A 21769-nucleotide genomic window follows, 5' to 3' on the forward strand; every position below is an offset into this window, starting at 1 on the left:
GGCACCACACATCACAGGCAGAAATGACGGCTACAGCCTGCAAGCATCTCCATCACTGACGGGCACGTCAAGTCACCGTCAGCCAAATCCGCAGCACATCCCAGTACAAACCACTCCCAGGAACTCATTGCATGTGACCAGCCAAGAAATCATCCAATCTTATGAGGGAATTGAAGTGACACTGCAAGAGGTTTACAACCACTATCCCATAAAAGGGGAAAAACACTTGGCCCATGGTCCCTTCCAACCCGTACCATTCTGTGATTCTGTGATTCATGTGATCAATCAGATTTCCTGGCCAGCCTAGGAAATTAAGGACACGCCAGCCAGTCAATTCAAGAGATGCTCCTTGTTTTCAGTCTATGTGCCTTTGGATTTTGAGGAGAGCTAGGTGACACAGTCAGTTGGGGAAACTCCTGAAGAAAGGAAAAAAAATGCCAGCTAAGTACGGGGACCACCCCCAGAAACACGGAAGGATGGCTAGATACAGCAAGGCTCACTGGTCATGCAAAAGACTTTAGCACCAGCTGGGACTGACAAAATCAGCTCACTGGTAACAATGAATAACTGGGGAGAAGGTGGGAATGAAGGGAATGAAATATGCTTCCCTGCAAGAGGGCCACAAGAAGCGGGGGTTGAGTCAAGGCAGCGAGTCCATCCGCTGAGTATTTTAGGTGCCTGCAGAGTCACAGAAGGTTAAGGGCAACACATGGGGAAATGGAAAATTTTTGTGCACTGTTCATTTGAGGATCAAAATGGCGGAATAGAAATAGTAAAGAATGTTTTCGCACCCACTGAGTTCTGACGGTGGGAGAACAGGGCTGCACGTGGTGCATGAGAGGTACCACCAAGGCACCCAAAGCTCACAAGCAAGCTTTCTTCCCTAGACTGAGAACAACAACGTAGTAGCAAGACTTTCTGAGTTACAAGTTATCAATGCAATTTTATTGTGTTCTGCAGATTGCATCCATGTGACCACACATCCACGCAAAGTCTTGCCATCTCTGCCACAGGATGGGGATGGAGGCGGCACGCCCCAGTGGTGTGTGCTCGGGCACGGCATCAGCGCTCCCCAAACTCGGAGCCTCCCTTCGCCACTGGCTAGCTGATGGAAACAGAAAAGTCACTCAGCTGGCTATTGAACGAGAAGAGCAATATGTACCCGAGCTGTCAAAATTAATTCACTGTTTCAGTTAGGACTTCGGCTTATATCAAAGCCGTGAACACATATGGCCAGTCACCCTCTGGTCCCATATAAAATAAATGACAAAATGTTTTCTCTGGCCTTTGATAAGGCAGAGAAAAGGTCAAAACAGTCCAGTAACCTGCACAAATCTTTCCTCCATGGGCTCAGTCAAACAGCAGTCCCTGACATTAGAAACCGAGTGGCTCACCCTGTGCCAAGCCCGGAGAGCCTGGGCAGCAGAGCAGTCTGGCTGCCTCCGTTCTCCCTCCCTTTGGGGCTGGCAGGGTTGACGCTACGCGGAGTGTGGCAATGATGGGCTGGTCTCCCCCTGTACACTCCAGCACCTCACAGCCTTATTCTGCTTGCTTGTATTTTCTAACTACACCCAAGTTTCCTTCTTTCCTTCCTCCCGCTGCATATCCCCTGCCTGGAAGAAGGGATGGGACCCATGTCGGCATCAAGAGCGACCAAGAAGAGGATCTCTTTAAAGCGCTCAGCGTTTCACAGAGTTCACTGCACTGTTCACAAACTGATCTTAGGGTCCTAACCTGACCCTGGCAGCCAGGTCTCCAGCTCCACCATACCCTTCCAGCAAGGGCACTTGCTGGAAACCGCCCCCATCACCACAGGGACTCTCCTCCACTGGAGACCATCAAGGGCAGCCTCAGCAGCCGAGTCTGGTCTTCCCATAGCAGTAGCTCGTTCACAACTAGAGGAAAGGGGGACAACTAGGACAAGGGGGAATGGCTGTAAACTGAAAGAGGGCAGATTGAGATTAGATATTAGGAAGAAATTTTTCCCCATGAGGGTGGTGAAACACTGGCACAGGTTGCCCAGAGAAGCTGTGGCTGCCCCCTCCCTGGCAGGCTTCAAGACCAGGTTGGATGGAGCTCTGAGCAACCTGGTCTGGTGGGAGATGTCCCTGCTCATGGCAGGGGGATTGGAACCAGATGATCTTTAAGGTCCCTTCCAACCCTTACCATTCTATGATTCCACGAAAGGCCACGGCACGCTGCAGGTTGCACCTTGCAGGGAAAGCACTGACCCCGTTCAGTGAGTGAGCTGGGAAAGTTCTCAGCTCCCTTGTTCTGCAGGCAGCAGCTACCTCCCCAAAAGTCATAGCAGTTTAAAGCAGGTGAGCGACAGACCTAAAACGCAACCAAGAGACTTTTACAGCAGCCTCGCTACTACAGCTGAACATTTGTTAAACATCTCCTTTACAACCACTGGTGTTACAGGGGTTCCCAGCTATCGATGCCAGGCAAATCTCCCGAATGCGTGCCAGGGGAGTCGCGGCACAGCACGGGCAGCAGAAGGCGGCCATGGCAGGGACAGGAGGTGAGATCACGCGATGGCGGCACCGGCTCAGGGTGCTCGTGTTCAGCTGCCACCTTGGCAGCAGTGCCTGCTGTAAGCGGAAGCCGCTCCTCGCACCGGGTCTCAGCTCTCTGGTTATACAGAAGAGTTAATCTGATTTTCCTCTCATCTAGACTGCCAGTATTTTAGGGTAGGGCAGGCCTTCTGGGACAAAATCATAATCCAGGCTTACAAATGAAGCGTGGCATGAAGGGAGCAACGTCCAGCCAGCCTCTGGATGCTGCTTTCTATGGCCATAACGAAGCTTGGCCAAAAAGGACTCGGGGCGCTGGAAGACCAGAACAAGACACAAAAGGTCAAATTCTTTTCCTTCTGAATGAGATTTCCAGGTGGCAGAGGCGGATCAATTATCTAACTAGATTTGTGTAAATTTTGTAGCAGAAGTCATTCATGTAAGGAAAACCAGGGCAGGTGGGTTGGGCTTCAGACACATCTCCACACCTCCTTGCGACCTGGCTGGGCCATGTTTCCCTAGAGTTTGGGAAGAGACCCCAGTGAACTGGGGACAAACCCTCAGGCCAGGCAAAACCAGAAGTCTGGGCTAAGTTTCAGTTTAAGGTCAGAGCCCATCTCACCTCCAAATTCCAGCAGAAATGCCAGGATGACAAACCTTCCGAAAAAAGCCCACCATAGGCCTGCTGTGGGCAACCACGGTGGGGTGTTCCTCCCCTAGGAGATGCCAACAGCACAGAGCGATGCTTTTCTCTTTGTAATCAGAAAGAAAAAGTGCCAGAGAAGAACAGCCCACCTGATCTGGGTCAGACACCTGCAGCAGGCTGCAGCATCGCGGCACCCTGAGCACACCCGCTTTCACCCGCGCGTACAGAGGGAGCCCAGAGCGATCGCTCGGACCCAGAGACGCCCACAGCACGGAAGTTTCTGCAGACCCAGCCGATTTATCCCCCAAACCAGCATGCGAGCAGCTTGTGTGTTTTCACAGATCAATGCTGACACCCCTATTTAATAGCAATCTGCCTGACTCCAGTCAGATTTGGCCCAGCATGACAACACACAGAACTCGGCAGGCTCTGGCCCAGTAACTTTTTGCGACTGATTAATTAGACACAAATGATAACATTACAGGATGTACGGCCATACATCACATGGCTTTATTTCACCTCTTTGGGGTTTTCAGGTTAAACACTGATGCAGAATGTGAATAAGTGAAAATGTCTCTTCCAGTATCTGTATCTGCGTTTCTGGAATGTGCTATTTTTAGACGTCCTCCTGCCACTTGCAGCTTTATAATATAAATGATTGCTCTAGGCATCTTGGAGTAAAACAAATTAATTTTGTTAAAAAAAAAAAAAAGCGATTTCCAGTGACTTAGTAACAGCATTTGACAGTCAAATAACTCAGTGCTCAGAGTCCCCAAGTGCCCGTTGACACCGAAGTCAGAGCTGGCTTCCAGCGCATGAGAACTCTGAACGGCACAGAATAACACTGTAAAAACATGTTTTTTCAAACTAAATAAACGACATCCTGTAATGCAAAAAACAGTTTTCAGACTCGCACACATCTGCCCCGTTACTCCCCTCACTCTCACACTCACTCTCCCTTCCAGAAAATGTATTTATTTCTCCCGCTGGTCTCAGGATGTTTTGTTTCTTGTTTATCTATAAGCATATCCACTAATAGCTTTGGGAGATCATATGATTAGACCTATACGTAGGGGTTTTTTTGCACTTTTTTTTGTGGAAAAAGAAAAGTCTTTCAGGACTACAACATATAACAAATGCACATTCATACTGCTGACTTTGGGGTTTATATTTTTATTTGCTGCTAAATCCCAAACCATCAAATTGGCAAATTTCAACACTTTCAGAAATACAATTTCTATTTGAAGAGACTCCTACTTTGTTTTTTTTCCTTGAAAAACATTAAAGTAGCACTAAATGGCATTAAAATGTTAACATTTTTACCACTGCTCCAGACACAAAAGCAAATTCACTTCTCTTTGGATGTTTTTAACTTTTATTGCAAATTAACCACTGCTCAAGTTTTTTTTAATTGCCAATATACCTAATCATTTTATATAGGGTTTTAATTTTTTGTTTGGTGCTGCCCACCACCAGTTACAAAACAGAAGCTGAATGTATTGGCACTGAACTCTGGCTTTGTCAAAGAACGGGTAGAAAAATGAATGTTAACATGGAACGCAGGGCAGCGTCCTGCTCTCCGCTTTGCTGCCAGCACCGCATCCCCAACCCAGGCAAACCAGGCAGGTCTACCCACGAACCACACCTCGTTGCTAGCACCAAGGGGAAAACTTAGCTGCTAGCACGGAGATGTGGTTCATGGGTTCAGTGTATCTCACTGTGGGAGGCAAAGCTCAGCGCCCCGGAACCAGCCCACGCATTGGTACAACGCGAGTGGTGGCCCTGGTGAGCACGGGTTGCAGCGGACATCAGGCTGGACACGAGCCGGCAGCACGCTCTCATCACGTACAAAGCATTTATTCAAAAAAGCAGGGCCAGCAGATTGAAGAAAATTAGTATCCACCTCTACAGGGCACCAGCAAGACCCTGTCTGGACCAGAGCCTCCAGTTTCGGGCTCGCCCCATTGAGGGCAGGTAGTGCGATGCTGGAGGAGGGGATCCAGCCACCCAACGTTTCTACAATTCTATGATCCTTTCCTTTAGCCAAGCACTGACCAGCATGGAGATCCAGCACGGACGCAGAGCTCAGCAGATACAGCCAGAGAAGCGACAGAGGGACAGAGGCCAGGCTCCAAATGTGGAAAGCAGGGAGAAAAAAAAAACCCCAAAAAAGCCAAAGAATGTACCGTTGAAAACGATGTTTCAATTAGCGTGGGTAACCAGCGACTGCAAGACATGCACGGAGCACATGGGCTCCGCACGCAGCTGGGATCGTGGCACGAGTGGAGCTTAAAGTCCCACCAACCGGCGTGGCAAAGGGTGCTCGCCAGCATGGCAGGGTGCCCACGGCGAGCCGGGGCAGGCGGCACGACGCAGCGCCGGCAGAGAGCTGACCGCAAGCTCCTCGCGCACGCCAGCCTTCCCCGCTCTCCCGGGGCTCGCTGCCTGCACGCGGTTCTGCGTGCCCAGCTCTGCCAGCCGTGTCGAGCGACGCGGAGGAGCTCCCGCCTTGCCTCCTATCGCAGTCTCCAGCTCGCTCCCTGCTAAAGGGCAACGGGAATTTTTGAAGCAAGAGGTTCCTGGTTTCCAGAGGCAACGCTTATCGCCACCTTTAGTTCTTCTGTACTTGTGGACTAAGCCCAGATCAATACAAATTTCCTAATTTGAATGCTGTTGGATCAGGGCGTTTTGCGATCTTCCATCAGAAGGGTTGCCATGCGGAAAACAAGAAAAAAAGCCAGACACAATAGAGACAAATCATGGACTTTTTTTTTTTTTAATATTCCAGATTGGGAAACTTCAACCATATCCCCAGATGGCAGAAAAATAGAGAAATACATGTGTATTTTATCAGAGAGGTGTCTATTTCCCCTTGGCTTTCAAAACGCCATCAAAATAACAACGCCAGCCCTCCAGTTCTGCGCGCCTTGGATGTAACCGTCCCTCCTGGCCTTACAAATCCGTGGATTGCGACCTCTTACTGTCGGCCTATCAGTCTTGCTCCTGCATCCATCTACACACAGATGCTATCTCGCTGTCACATACTGTATGTGTCTAAATACACGCGATATGCTCAGTTCTCTCTTTTTCGCTGGGAAAGAGATAACAGGTAGGCAGACGGGCGAACACATGTAGAATATTAGCTCTAGGACCCGTCAGCTTATCTTATCAGTTCAGTCTAAATCTTGACTCGGAGCCTTTTGCTCTGAATTGCAAGCGAGCTGAAGCTTTAATTCGGAAAATGTGGCGCTGGGAAGAGAACCCTGACACTTGGCTTAAGAGCTCAGGAGCAGTGCTATCAGCTGCCAGCCGCCCCGCAGCCAAAACCGCGGCCCAAGGAAAAGATGAAGCTGTCTGTCCCCTGAAACCGAGAGGAGAAAGAAGGCTGCAGGGGAAAGAAATGGCTTGGGATAAAAAGGGAAGTTTTAGATCTCGCAGGAGGAATGCTGCCGAAAATGAGAACCATTTGAAAGCTCTGGGGGTTATAAAGTGGAATTCCCACTCATACAGTACACAAGAGTTATTAAGTGTGTATATGAGACTCCTGTTTTACTTCATGTACATGATTATTTTATACAGGGAAGTTTGGAAAGAATTATAGACTGAGCCTGAGGCCAAGCCAAGAAACAAGATGAGCAGCAGCAGCAGTTAAAGGAGAAAGGTTGAGCTGGCAGCGGAGAAGCAGCCGGCCAGACAAGGGTTATTTATAGCGCCTGGAGCATGGGAATGTTAATTGAAATCAATCAGTGGCCATGAGGACACTAAGTTGGAGTGTCGAGCTAGAGCAATTAAAAAAGCCCATCTCAGGGGACAAGCATGTCCTGACTTTTTTTTTTCTTTTCCCAGGGGATGGCGATTAAACAGCCATTCACTCTGGAGAAGGGAAGACGCAAGACGGTTGCACTGTACGTCTCTGAACTGCGACCCGAGTCAAACCCTGCTACTGTCTAAAATCACTCGCTGGCAGCGCAAACAACCGTGCTCTCCCTTGTTGCGTATTTCTACTGGGGAAACAGAGGGTAGAGGACTCGGAGAGTGTGGCAGCATATAGGAAAATGACCAATATGCCAAAAAAAGGGGAAAAAAAGAGTTGCTTTAAGTTGTATTTAAGTCCCAGCCCCTGCCCTGTTTGGCAACGCTGACATCTGACCTAGGGCAGACCAAGGACAGCCAGGCATTTAAGGCATCCTTCAGTCTGCTGTTGTTTTAATGGAATTGTGCCATAATGAAGTAAAAATTGTATTAAAATACACAGTGGGGACACCGGAGTGCCCCGCATCAGGCAAGGGAGAGCCATATTTGGCTCTCAGGGCACAGGAGCTCAGAGTGAAAGCCATCAAGCAGAGAGTCTGCGCCTTGAGTGACGGAACAGAGCGGCTGGGCGGCACCTCAGGTTCGGCCAGATGCCAGGCAGACCAAGCTAAAAGAGGAAAATTTAATTCTTTAAGAACCAACACCATCATCTTGGCTAAGCCGGGTGTAAAACGGCTTCGGCAGCAAACCGATGTGAAACCAGTGCAAGAGAAGGAGGAATCGATGCGTATTTTAATGGCACTGTTTAAATTGTTGACAGAACGCTTCCCCTGTCTTCGCCTTCGGCGAGGCACGGCGGGCGCTCTGTTAGCTCTCCGATAAGGCTGTGTGTGCTTTGTGTCCTTTTATTTATCAGGGAGATAAGCCCTGACTGACGAGGTTACAAATATTGGGAAATCCACAGACTGTATTTTAAATGCTGCTGGAAGGGGGAGGACGGAGGCTTGGCAGCACTGCAGGTTGTTTGTAAAGAGCAGCAGAGGCTGTTTTCCTCTCCAGAGGACGCGGCAAATCGACTGCGTGAGTCCCGAGGGAGGATCTCCTCAACACCAAGTTCACTCCGTGCCTTGGAGAAAAATCTCCACACGCTTCAGCTCAACACAATTCACCAGTTACCGACTAACACTCAAAAAGCACTACAGCTCTAAGCCACCATGCAGTCATACAAAAATATTTTAAAAAATCATGAACATCTTTTGCTTTTTTCCCCACCAAGGCGTCGTTTTTTTTTTTTTTTTTTATTAACTTTCTGTAATGGCTGGAAATGGCATTTTCAGCCCTAGAAAGGGTTGAAAAGGAACCAGATTAAACCCAAAAGGGCTGCAGCTCCACTCCTGGGAATGCTACTTCTCTACACACTAACGTGATTTCCTTTCACAGAATGGTGGGAGTTGCAAGGGACCTCTGTGGGTCACCCCGTCCAACCCCCTGCCGAAGCAGGGTCACCCACAGCAGGCTGCACAGCACCACGTCCAGGCGGGGCTGGAATATCTCCAGAGAAGGAGACTCCACAGCCTCCCTGGGCAGCCTGGGCCAGGGCTCCGTCACCCTCAGAGGGAAGAAGTTCTTCCTCATGTTCAGCTGGAACTTCCTCTGCTTCAGTTTGTGCCCATTGCCCCTTGTCCTGTCACTGGGCACCACTGGAAAGAGTCTGGCCCCGTCCTCCTGACCCCCACCCTGCAGATATTTAGAGGCATTTCTAGGGCCCCCTCTCAGCCTTCTCTTCTCCAGGCTGAACAAGCCCAGCTCCCTCAGCCTTTCCTCGTAGGAGAGATGCTCCAGTCCCCTCCTCGTCCTCGCAGCCCTCTGCTGGACTCTCTCCAGCAGCTCCTCATCTTTCTTGAAGTGGTGAGCCCAGCACTGGACACAGCACTGCAGATGGGGCCTCCCCAGGGCAGAGCAGAGGGGAAGGAGAACCTCCCTCGACCTGCTGCCCACACTCCTCTGATGCACCCCAGGATCCCATTGGCCTTCTTGGCACCCAGGGCACGCTGCTGGCTCATGGTCAACCTGTCATCCACCAGCACACCCAGGTCACCACCTTTGAACCAGGACCTTTTGCAGCAAGCAAAGCTTCTTCCAGAGCCTGCCTGCTCTCCCTGCCTTCACCACGCCGGCACCAGGCACACAGCCGGCCCAGAGTCCCCGGGATCACGCAAGCGTTGGCCATGACGATCACCTCTGGATCGTCTCTGCAGCACAGCTGGATCCCTGCATGCCAGACCCCGGCATCGGCCAGCACTTTGTACATAATTAACCCTCTTGATGTTGCAACTTCAAGGAAGTTCAGTCTGGCTGCTGGCAGCGAAACGCCCAGAATCCGCTGACACCAGCGAATTACACGGCGAGGAAAGCTTTGGGAATTTCGCTTCGGCAACAAAGGCTGATTCTTTGCTTCCGCCCACGCTTTGCGATTTGGATGATGCCGCTGACTGCGTCGCGTTTCTCCGGCTCGTCGGAGGAGGCTCAGGCAGGGAGTGCCTGTCGAGGTGCCTTCCCCGAGCAAGCAGGTGCACCGGCACCCCGTAACGCCAACGCAGCAACGGGCAGAAAGTCTGGGCTCAGGTTCGCAGCTGGCTGCTAGAAAAGTGCCTTCATATAGATTTTTTTTTTTTCGTTCAATATCCAGCAGCCACCGAACGAAGAGCAACAACAGAGCACAACTTGGCATCGCACACCCCAGGATTCCTAGGACTGAGTCAGCAAAACGGTCTGTGGCAACAAGAAAAACTTGTGCATTACAGCCAGCCCCGCTCTGCTGATCCTCAAGAACACTCTGTTTGCAGGAGATAAGTGGACGCATGCATGTACGTGCACGTGAGAAAAGAGAAAACCTCTTTGACAGAGGTTTCTGTAACGAAGTTGGGGTTTGTTTTACCGTGGTACCCCCACCTGCTACCCCTCGGCCACCCAGGTTGCGAGCTGTTTGCTTGACTTCAGGCGTTGCCACTTTTTTCATAAGCAGGCTAAATTACAGAGGAATTTCCATATGAAAATCTCTCATTTGAAGACATTTCCAGCACCGCAGGGACAGCGGAGTTCGGTGTCTATTAGCAGAACATGGGAACACACGTGATTTTGAGGGCACGTAAAACAAGCAGCATGTTGTTCTGTATATGCAAATGGGGGCAACGGAGATGAAGGGGAGAAAAGCAATGCATGGCAAGAAACAGGCAGAAAATTGCACGGCTCCCTGGGAATAGTCCGATTGCAGCTGTGGTAATTTCAGACCAATTTACTTTTCCAGTTCTTTGAATCATGTTAGTTCTACATCCAAGCCCAAGAAGCTGGCACAGCTGCAGAGAAGCGGCGCCGTCTCCGTGTTGGTTCCTCACCAGCCTCCCGAGGCATCACCGTGGCGTCATTTAACAGCAGCACGTTTACATTTCTCCCAGGTACGACGGCACAATGAAAAGGACAAGCCAAACTCTCTCAGCAGGGATTCCTGGGATCATCTGATTAAAATTCTACTACCAAATGAGGGACTTTGCCCTGGCCTTTCTGATACTCCTCCAGCCCCAGATCGGGAGTTTAAGGTCACCACAACACAGACGTCCTTGCACTTCCTCTTTTTACCACAGATTAAAATCAATCTCAGCAAAGAAAGAGCTATCAGGATATTGGTTTGGGCAGCAGCTTCAACCAGACAGCCAGGTATCTGGAAATACCGCCGGGCCACCAAGCAGCTCCATCCTTCGGCACACGCTGGCTCCAGCACGCGTGTGCTGCGCTGCCAAGCCACGCCTGCACCCAGCGCATCCCAGCCGGATCCACCGCGTACTCAGCCCCACACATCTGCCTGTAGAATTCTGTCAGGAAACCAAGGCAGAAACACACACACATGCAGGGTTCATCACTGCGGTTCCCAGTGACTTCTTGCAGACGGATCAGGATACTTCAGGAAATCGTAACACCGCAATTCACCTGCTGGCAGCTGTTTTCCGAACCGGTCTTTCGGGGAATGACCTATCTTGCAAACACACACACGCACTCACACACTCCTGCTCGCACAAGCTGAACTCCACGCCTACACTACCGATATGCTTTGTGTCTTTTTTGGGAACACCATATACACATTTTCAGCAAAATAGCTTCCATTTCAGCTTGTTCACCAGGTGAGGCTCCCTCCTTCCTCTCTTCGGCTTCTGATGAAACTACTTTTAAACAGGAGGAGAAACCAACCAATACACTGCAGCCTCACTCCCTTGCCCACGCAACCCTCCAACTCGGGACTCAGCATCCCCTAAGAGACGGGGAACAGTGTTAGTCCTTGGAAAAATCACCGGCTCAGAGAAAGGTGCCAGAGGCGGTTGTTCAACCTCTGTTTGTGAGATGTACTTGTTCTGGGGTGTCCTTCCTCTACCTTGGCACTAAAATAGGTCCTTTCAAAGCCTTTTCAACTACTGTGGTGATTTGACGCCACTTTTCTTCTGGTGCTTGGGTATGTTCCACTACAGCTTTACTGGTTTATGTCATGGACACCACTGGCAACCTTACAGCAAGAGCAGCAGCCTGCACGCAGACCGGCCGGCAGCACCCAGCCTGGGCACAGCCTGTTCCGCTACCCATGCACCTGAGCTCAGGCTAAGGGGAAGGTCGGTCTCAAGGTTCTCCCCTTTGCTGGAGTACCGCACAGCTCATCACCCCCTCGTTTTGGGGAGCAGCCCGTGCTCAGAACAGACAGCAAGTTCGAGCTTAGCGCAGGGTTGGGTCTGTACACAATATAAACTCCAAGTATGTCCTCAGAGCAACTGGACAGATTTAATTCTGTGACACCCTCCCCAGAGACATTCATTTACCCTGTGCAGGTAATGGGTCTGAATGCGGGCAGTAACTGCAAGGTAGATCCTCAGCCATCCCCACAGTTTCTTCAGATAGAATCCTAGAATGGTGAGGGTTGGAAGGGACCTTGAAGATCATCTGGTTCCAACCCCCTGCCATGAGCAGGGACATCTTCCACCAGACCAGGTTGCTCAGAGCTCCATCCAACCTGGCCTCGAGCACTGCCAGGGAGGGGGCAGCCACAGCTTCTCTGGGCGACCTGGGCCAGGGCCTCACCACCCTCATGGGGAAGAATTTCTTCCGAATATCTAATCTCAATCTGCCCTCTTTTAGTTTACAGCCATTCCCCCTTGTCCTATCACTACACACCCTTGTGAAAAGCCCCTCTCCATCCTTCCTGTCAGCCCCTTCAGGTACTGGAAGGCTGCTCTAAGGTCACCCCAGAGCCTTCTCTTCTCCAGGCTGAACAGCCCCAGCTCCCTCAGCCTGTCCTCGGAGGAGAGATGCTCCAGCCCTCCGATCATCTTCTTGGCCCTCCTCTGGACCCGCTCCAACACATCCACGTCCTTTCTATGCTGGGGGCTCCAGAGCTGGACGCAGGACTCCAGGTGGGGTCTCACGAGAGCAGAGTAAAGGGGCAGAATCCCCTCCCTCGCCCTGCTGGCCACGCTTCCCTTGATGCAGCCCAGGATACGGTTGGCTTTCTGGGCTGTAAGCGCACATTGCCGGCTCATGTTGAGCTTCTCATCCACCAGTATCCCCAAGTCCTTCTCCTCAGGGCTGCTCTCGAGCCACTCTCCGCCCAGTCTGTCCTTGTGTTTGGGATTACCCCGACCCACGTGCAGGACCTTACACTTGGCCTTGTTGAACCTCATGCGGTTCCCGCATGCCCACCATCCGATGCACAGGACCAGGCACGGGTGAGCCCTTCCACATCAATCACTGCTAAGTAGCATCTTGGAGGGCAAATCCAAAACCCACCTATTAATACCACCACCTGCCCTGGGATGGACCTCTGTACGCAACTGCATCCACCAGCGCAAGGCGCAGCCCCTGTCGCGGCTGGCACCCAGCCCTCTTGCCCCAGCTCTCAAAATGGAGCAGTCGGTGCCATCGGCTAGAGCGAGAAGGCTCCCAAGAGCACAAGCACAGAGAGCCGACATCCACGGCGGCCGGCTGTCTGCGTCCACACCGCGCCTCCCCCCACGCGCCACGCCAGCCCCAGCGGCATCTCTCTCCTAAGCGCAGGGGACCACAGCAGAGCGAGGCCAAAGTAACTCCTTTGGGTGCGTAAGATACTAAATAAAGTTATCGACCCTCAAGCCAGAGGTCTGGTGGAAACAGCACACCTCCCGCCATTGCAAATGGCGGGCGCTGGCTGCTGGATCTGCTCCTTTTGCTCAGGAGGCCCTGGAAGGGTAAACAGCCGCTGATCACAAACCCGGCTGACTTGTCCACACCACCAGCATGCCAAAGGCTCACCTTTCCCAGAAGGACACGTATTGCATTGGAAGGCTTTGGAAATCAGAGAAAAAGTAGCAGGAGAAGGTTAATAGACTGCATTCATGCAATCCTTTTCTGGGGAAACTCCATCCCTTCAGCATGAAGGGAGCGAAAGCTCATAGAAACTGCCACAGACTTGTTCCTCCAGGGACACCGAGGTCTGCCCAAGCCCCGTGGCAACGCAATGCCCAAGAACAGCACCAAGCCTTACTACAGAATTAGGTTTTGTTGTTTCTCAAACTAAGAGTCTTCTCCAGTCATCACTCCCAGCCTAGGGATCCCTGCAGTTCTCAGCCCAATCACGAGAGCCAACGGCCACCCAATCCAGCCCGGTACATACGCTGGCACTTACCAGTATTACAAACACTACTGTCTGTAACTGAGGATCCGAGTCCCTTTGCTAAGACCCCTTTCTTCCTTCTACAGATGGGGCACAGAGGGAGAGGCACAAGCACTCACCAAAACATCTTAAAAAGCTGAAACCCATGATTGCCTTGGGTTCGTTTTGCTCCAAGCCAGGGTCAGCAGTGTCCAAGACACCACCCTGCACACTTCCTCTCACGGAGGTCTTCAGAACTGACCTAGCAGCTCCCTAACAGCCAGTTGGCTTAAGAATATGCTTCTCGACAGGCTGTCCTCACAAGCAACATTCAACGTCAGAAATCTTCAATGGCAAGCGTGAAAACCTCCCCTATGGCCCAGGGCCTCTCCTCCACTAGGGACAGCAGGGCCCAGCACCAAAACTGCAGCAAAGGTCACCTACAGAAAGCTGTTTTCCTCCCGGGCTCCATGCAGCCAGGAGGGTAGGGGAGAGCCAGCACAAAGCCCCACACCACTGGCAGAGGACACGCACTGCTCGTGCCTGCCGAGGATCCCAGCGGGTAAAGACCTGCAAGGCACCCCTGGGTCAAGGCTCAGAGCAAGAGAAGATGGACAGGCGGAGAAGGGCACAGGTAGAGCAGTCAAAGTACAGGCTGGTGCTAGAATAAGTCCGGGGAATCAGCATCCCATGGCATAAATCTCAGCCTAGGGACAGGATTAGGCAGGGGAATAGTTGGGTTCATCCCTTCAAGAACTTTTTAAGCCTCTGACTTTTTCCCGAGACTTCTTTCCCTCCCGTAGCCAGGGTGGAGGACACATGCAGCACTCCGAGCGGCAGTAAGGCACGCTGTCCCCCCACAGCACCCATCAGCACCGTGGGGTGCTCAGCTAGTAAAGAGCATCAGACCCCCAGATGGAATTATCTCCAAAGTGTGACAAACCAAAGTGCTGCAAACCTGTCTTAGTGGATAGACCCAAGACTAAGTAGCTCTTCTGTCCTGGTTGGGGCACACTCCTGGACCTCTCCAGACTCCCAGGACACGCCATGGGTCTCATTCTGGAGTTTTTACTCAATTCCAGAGGAGTTTTTTACCTGAATAACGGTTTAAGTCAAAGCAGTACAAAGGCTCCAACCAGTCCCTGCCTACGGACCACACCGACTGCTCTGGCTCGGTCTTGCACTGGGGTGGAGACAGCAGAGCCAAGACCCATCTCTGCCCCGACCTTGGGCTCTCATCAACCTTTTCCCCTTCTGTGCCTATGTTAGGAAACAGCCGAGTGACCCTTCTGAGGGATAAATCCCCGAATTTGACGCCTGAAGGACAATTTTTCTCTCTCTCCTTGCAGCTCTCTCCGACTGTCTCCCTCCTCCCTAAAAGAAAGTTACACGACTTTGCTGGAGGAAAGGGTGAAATTTCATCCTGGATCAAAACCCATGAGCAGAATACCCTTGTGATGGTTCACAGAATACGTTTTGCATGCAAATATCATACATGCAAAGTGAAAATGAGTCATTTCACAGCAGCTCTGGCTCTAGGCACTGAGTGACTTCTCCTCTGTGACTCCTACACTTGCCTGCTTCCCCTCATTCACCAACTCCATCCCTGTCAGCCCCAGCTTCTGTGGTTTCCTCAGCCTGTTTGCCTGCTTCGGCTCCAGTCACTTCAGATAGGATATTAGCTAGGAAGGAAGGAGGGAGGCTTTTTTTGCTCTTAGATTTGTTTTACATTCTGGTTTTTACAGCTTTGAGGTTTTCGCTTGCTGCTTTCGCCATCGGCTTCAGCTGCTGCGTGTTGGCTCCAAAAATCCGGAGAGGCCAACAGTTTCCAAAACACAGCAGCGGTATTTGTATTGGCTTCGGAACTTGCTTGGGCATGGACATAGCTTGGCTTGCTCTCCCCACATACACGAGCTGCTTTCTTTCATTAGGGCTGTTAATTGTTTGCTTTTGAGATCTAGATGTGGGGGCAAATCCATTTTACAGTAGGAGCGATCAAAAAACAGGAGGAAAAATGTGAAGTTCACCACCAGGTTCATCTCGAGCTGGTCACATCAGCTCAGAGATCAAGGGCAGAATGAACCCTCTGCCCTCCCAGTCCGTGAGCGAGGGAGAGGGGAAGCTGGAGGTTTTGGCTGCCTGGATGGAAAAACAAATACCCTCCCACAAATGAGCTCTTCTCACAGCCTTGGTATAGTGCTGGCAAAAGCCACCTAGGAGCAGCCTCACAGAAGGCAACGGGTCTGCAGAGATCAGAGCAAATCTGGGGGCCTTGAAGAAGATCCCTGCGGAAGGTCTGCAGCCATAGCTCGGAGGAGATGCACAAGAGCCGTGGAGGACAGTGAAAAGCATGATGATGATGAAACGACACCCCCCCCCCTTGCCCCCTTTCCCCAAAAAGCCAGAAACCAACCCAAAATCCTACTTCTCTTAAATCAAACAGTAGCTAAAACAGCAAAAGGGAACCCAGGTTTCACTTCAAAAAGCAGGGCTTTAATATTATCTGGCCATATTTCTGGCAGCGCTGCAAACCCCAAAGCCAGTAAATAGCAGAACGCATAAAACCCGGCTGCAAAAGGGAGCGACAAGCCTCGGCTCTCACGCGGACCGCCAGCCCGGCTGGGCACACGGACGGGTCTGGAGCAGCCATCGCCTTCAGCCGCGAAGCTGAGCCATTTGTCTGCTGTTTACCTCCCCACCCCGTGTCCTCCCCCCTCTTCCTCCCCACCACTGACCTCCTCCTGCTCGCCGCCAATCAGCCAAGCCTGCCAGCACAGGGGTTACAGCATGACATAATTGCAACATGCATAAACAACATTTGCCATTAAGGGATACTTTTAATGAGAAACAGAGCTGCGAAGGGGAAGCATCAAAGTGGCTCACGGAAGGAAACCGCCTGGAACAAAATCCTACTTGATGCCCCAATTAATATGTTCCCTAATTCTATTTCCTGCACTTGTGGTCCCGCAGCCTCCTTGCTTTAATTTCTTTGGGAGGATGAAGAGGAAGGAACCTGGAAACGCAGCGTCTTCATGGCTGACTTGATGTGCAGGCAATGCGCATATTAGAACAAATTAGGGAATTAAAAAATAACCGACGACAGACTGAGGAAATGTCATCCCCAGGATAATAGTATTAATTGAGACCTGGGTTTTGCAGGCCAGGCCAGCTCTAGGAAAAAAACCAAAGCTGAAAGCTGGAGTAATATGACTGGATTAATGACACGGGGAGGTTTTTCACTCCACCACTATGTTCTGCCCAGCTTCGATCTTTAAACCCAGGGACACGTTGCGCGCGTTAGCAGCATCTCCCGAGCACAGCAGAGGCAGACGTCGTATCGGCTCACAGGCATGGCAGGAGAGCGGTCCGCAGCGCTTCTGTGCTGCAGGACAAGCAGGATGGTCAATCCGCACCCCAGCCCACGTGAACGCAAGCATATTCCAAGGAACTTGAAGACAACATCTCTCGCAGATCTGTCACGCTGTGAATGAAGTGCAGCTGAGCACCTTATGTTCTCCCGACCTTGAGTTTGACTCCAAAGAGAGGAGCGGAGTCTACTGTTTACATTAGCGTTTACCATATGCACGTTGTGTACAGCTGACAGACTCTGCATTCAGAATCTAACGTGGTCTGTGCATCTCTCTGGACAGGGTTCTATTCAGAGCAAAAGACACGAAAACAGTTCCTATCAATTAAACACGCCAAAGCCGAGCAGGGAAAAAGGAGCAAAAGAAACAAATACCCTTATGAAAGGGGAGATGCTTGGGAAGATGAACCATCTGGTGAACATCTCTGTTTAACCTTCACCACCAACTTGAAGCTAAGCAGAGGCAGAAGACTCAGAAATGATGTAAGCTGCTTTTTCTTTTGCCTGGATCCCTATGGAGACAAGGCTGGTGCGATCAGAGCCTGTCTGCCCACAGCTACCTCACCACCTCCAAGCCACAGATCTTTTAGCTGAAACACTTTTTCAACAGAGTAAAGATCTCAGAGTTACGTAGCTCCTACTAGCACCGTACTACAAGGAAGCCAGGTGGAAAACAGTTCCCATAGTGGTCCAAAGGAGGGAAACCCCAAAACTCTTACCAGACACCAGAGAATCCTACAAGGTAGGAAATCACAGCAATTCAGACTTAATTCGCTCATTAAACAATTCCTTTTACAAAAGCTCTTCCTCTCTCTGCAAGTCCAGGCTGTTAGATGAAAGCACCCCAAATTATCCCAAAGCCAATTACTGCCTTCAAAACGCTGGCAGAAAGGGGATGTAAAACTTCCAAGCCATCTCACACAGAACCTTGCTTTCTGCAAAACTTCAGTTCTCACAAGAGGTCCAAACAGCCTAAATGACTTCAGCTACAATCCCTAACTATAATCACAGAAATAAAGAATACCTTCTTCCTCTGACGGAGCACTGCCCGCGCAATAACCAGCTGGCAGTGTATCTGCAGACCCACCAGACGGAATCAAGCGTGATCTGATGATGCCATCTGCATCTGGGCAGCACAGGCCAGAGCAGCAAACAAGCTGCAAAAGCACGACTCAAAATCCTCACCCACACTTCCAGGGCTTTGCTCTGGAAACAGGGAGGAGGATTTTGAGTCGTAACTCTGGTAAAAGTAATACTTTGCATAATTCACAGCGAGGAGGAGGATGGGAGGGATGCTGTCTCCCACACTCCATCAGCTGGGGTCAGGACTTTTAAAGGGCGAAGGGGGAAAGGAAGAAACCAGGACCAAAGTGATGAAGGAGCAAACTTCTCCCGACTTCCCGCCGTTGAGAAGTTCCAACGAGGTGTTAACAATGCCGCTTACACCTCGCACCGCCCAGCCTCCTCGCCCGTGTGTGCCGCAGCACAGCTAGTGCAAAGCCAGCGCCTGGCTCGGGTCGGTCCAGCGCCTGCCAGCCCGGTCGCCCGCCTACCCCATGGCACGGTCCGAGCACCCATCGCCGAGCCGCACCTCCTCTCCTCTGGGATCTGACGTACGGGGGTTTCACTTCTATTCCCAGGCACTCTCGCCAGGGCTGCGGGCACGGCGAGCCTTCGGCAGCGCTCTGTACGTGCGAAGGATTTCACGGAAACGGCCCCACAGCGGCGTCAGCCGCGCTGGCTGCTGGATGGCACACACGCTGCAGCCAGACGGCCCTTTCGATGCTCGCTTTCCTCATCCGAGTTTGTTAGGGAGACCAAAGCATTTGTTTATGGATACAAAAGACAATGACAGCTGGTTTAAATTCTTGGCATGAGAAGTGTTCTCTGTTGAAATCAGTCTTTTTTCTTTTTCAAAAACAAAATTTTTAGCCAGAATTTTTCTTTACTGTCAGCATTTTCCCAAGTCAATTGGATTCATTTGGAATAATTTATCAATATCTTTACTGAACTTGCCAAATCTGTTTGCAAAACGAGAACGTATTTTTGCTTCTTAGCACAGATACTGTTTTCAGAAAGCAAAGTCTGCAGCAATCAAAAGTGTGGAGGCTGATTTGTAAAATTAGTTTGCCAAAGAGATTAAAAATGGATCTAGCTTCTAGAGCATTTCAAACCTTATAAACCAGAAACAATCTGAGATGACAGCTTTTGAAATATTTTTGATAAAATCTGTCACCAGCTCACACTGGAATTTGCTTTGTTACCAAGAAAATCTTCCTCCTTGCGCAGTTCCACATTTTAATCTCTTCCACATTGAAATTGATGGAAATTAAATTTCAAAGTGGATTTTACAATGGGCTTGAGTCTTTGCAGGGAATCTCAGAACATAACATTGAGCATTAGATGTAAAAAAAGCAGTTTCTGAACATTTGTAGACTCCGCTATCCAGAAATAATTTCAAAACGGTCTTATTAAATATGAAGTCCATGAGAAGCACTGCATTTCCCTCTGACTGAGAAAATATTTAACATATGGGAAACCATTAAAATGGTACATGATGAAGCAATAATCTGGGCAAGATTTACCCTTGGCTTAGGTCGATTTGGGGACTGGAGCATCTCTCCTACGAGGAGACGCTGAGGGAGCTGGGCTTGTTCAGCCTGGAGAAGAGAAGGCTGCGAGGGGACCCTAGAAATGCCTCTAAATATCTGCAGGGTGGGGGTCAGGAGGACGGGGCCAGACTCTTTCCAGTGGTGCCCAGTGACAGGACAAGGGGCAATGGGCACAAACTGAAGCAGAGGAAGCTCCAGCTGAACATGAGGAAGAACTTCTTCCCTCTGAGGGTGACGGAGCCCTGGCCCAGGCTGCCCAGGGAGGCTGTGGAGTCTCCTTCTCTGGAGATATTCCAGCCCCGCCTGGACGCGGTGCTGTGCAGCCTGCTCTGGGTGACCCTGCTTCAGCAGGGGGTTGGGCTGGGGGACCCACAGAGGTCTCTTCCAACCCTGAACATTCTGTGATTCTGTGACTATTCAAATGTGCAGCCTCCAGTCAGGCTGTGGACCACAGGCCAGTTTTGCCCGACTCCAGGGAGAGCGTCCCCAGGGAGAGCGTCCACGCGCGGGTTTGGTACTGCAGAGCTTTCTACACCACCACGATTTAAGCCGCTTCCAGTCCTGGTCAGTCTGCTAGGACTGAAGTCAGTTCCCTGAGGAAATTTAGAAAAGTCATCTATTGTTGGCCCAGACCCTGGCAAGGTCAGTCCAAACACAGTTAGGGTGAGCTTTGAATTGTACTGGACTCAATTTTGGAAGAAGTCAAGTCACATTTCCAGTGACCTGGACCACCTCAGAAAACCACCGCCAGTTTTCACTACAGTTTTCAGACAAACATAAAACTGCAGATAATTCACAGAATCCCAGCATGGCAGGGGTTGGAAGGGACCTCTGTGGGTCACCCAGCCCAACCCCCTGCCCAAGCAGGGTCACCCACAGCAGGCTGCACAGCACCACGTCCAGGCGGGTCTGGAATATCTCCAGAGAAGGAGACTCCACAACCTCCCTGGGCAGCCTGTTCCAGGGCTCCGTCACCCTCAGAGGGAAGAAGTTCTTCCTCATGTTCAGCTGGAACTTCCTCTGCTTCAGCTTGTGCCCATTGCCCCTTGTCCTGTCACTGGGCACCACTGGAAAGAGTCTGGCCCCGTCCTCCTGACACCCACCCTGAAGATATTTATAAGCATTTGTAAGGTCCCAATTCAACTGTTCTGTCACTATATAGACCCAAGTAAGGTTAAAACTCACTGCTTCAACTTTTTCAATCTGGAGATTTGAGAAACATTACAGTAGTTTTCAGACAAGACCTGCTGCCACTCTGTCAGTCCCCCAAATCCACCCACTCATCTAAGGAGAAACAAGTGAAAGGCTTTGGATACCGAAAACCAGGTCATGCAGGAGGAAAGAAAAAAAAAAAATAGACACTTCCACTGCTACATCAGCATTTTCCTTCAGCGCTTTTCTCCTACCTTGCCTATTGCTTGACACATCATTACCTGGTAATAGGTCTCTCAGCTCTGGGTGGGAACGGGAGTGGAAAGAGCTGCTGGGAACTTAAGGACCACGGCAAGCCATGTGCTTAATAAAACCAGGGGTGCATGTCTGGAAAAGGTAGAGCAGACATATAGAATTGCAAAAGAGGCCCTCGCTCACACGATCTGGGGCTCAGCCCTGCAAAACTGCTGAATACCTCCTGCAACGAGTGGGAGTGAAAGGCGCTCACATGACGTTACTGGATCGGCCGCCCATTCACTACTCGACTCCTGGTTTTACTATTTTCCTTAATGGACTCCACTTCCTCTCCTTCCACTGTACGTGCGCGTTAAAAGGATCGGACCTCCACATGTGCTGACTCTCCGCTGAGAAACACCCCATATAATCACAGGGAATTTTATCTCGTTTGCAGTCTGCGACACCTTCCCACAGAGGATGTGCTTTGTACTGCCCAGCCGGGATAAAAAACATTGCAAAACAAAACAAAACAAGACAGTAATTTGCCTTGTTTAGATTTCACTGGGGCTGCCAGAAAATCCAGCTGGTTGAAGCACACGAAGTGCGTTTTGCAACTATTTTCCTTCAAGTTTTCTTTTGTAAAGACTTGTGAACGTTTCTGTTGTTGCCTTTTCACAAAAAAGCCTAACGATGCTCCAGAAATTTTCTGCAGTTGTTTCTCTCTTTCTAAACCTGTTCTCAAGAAAGGCAAATTCAATAGCTTAAAACAGTTTATGGTTTAATTTCTTAGACTTCTGTTTCAGGTGAAGGTCAGGGCCTTTT

The sequence above is a fragment of the Opisthocomus hoazin genome, chromosome 13, assembly GCF_030867145.1.
Source record: "Opisthocomus hoazin isolate bOpiHoa1 chromosome 13, bOpiHoa1.hap1, whole genome shotgun sequence".
Taxonomy (NCBI): domain Eukaryota; kingdom Metazoa; phylum Chordata; class Aves; order Opisthocomiformes; family Opisthocomidae; genus Opisthocomus; species Opisthocomus hoazin.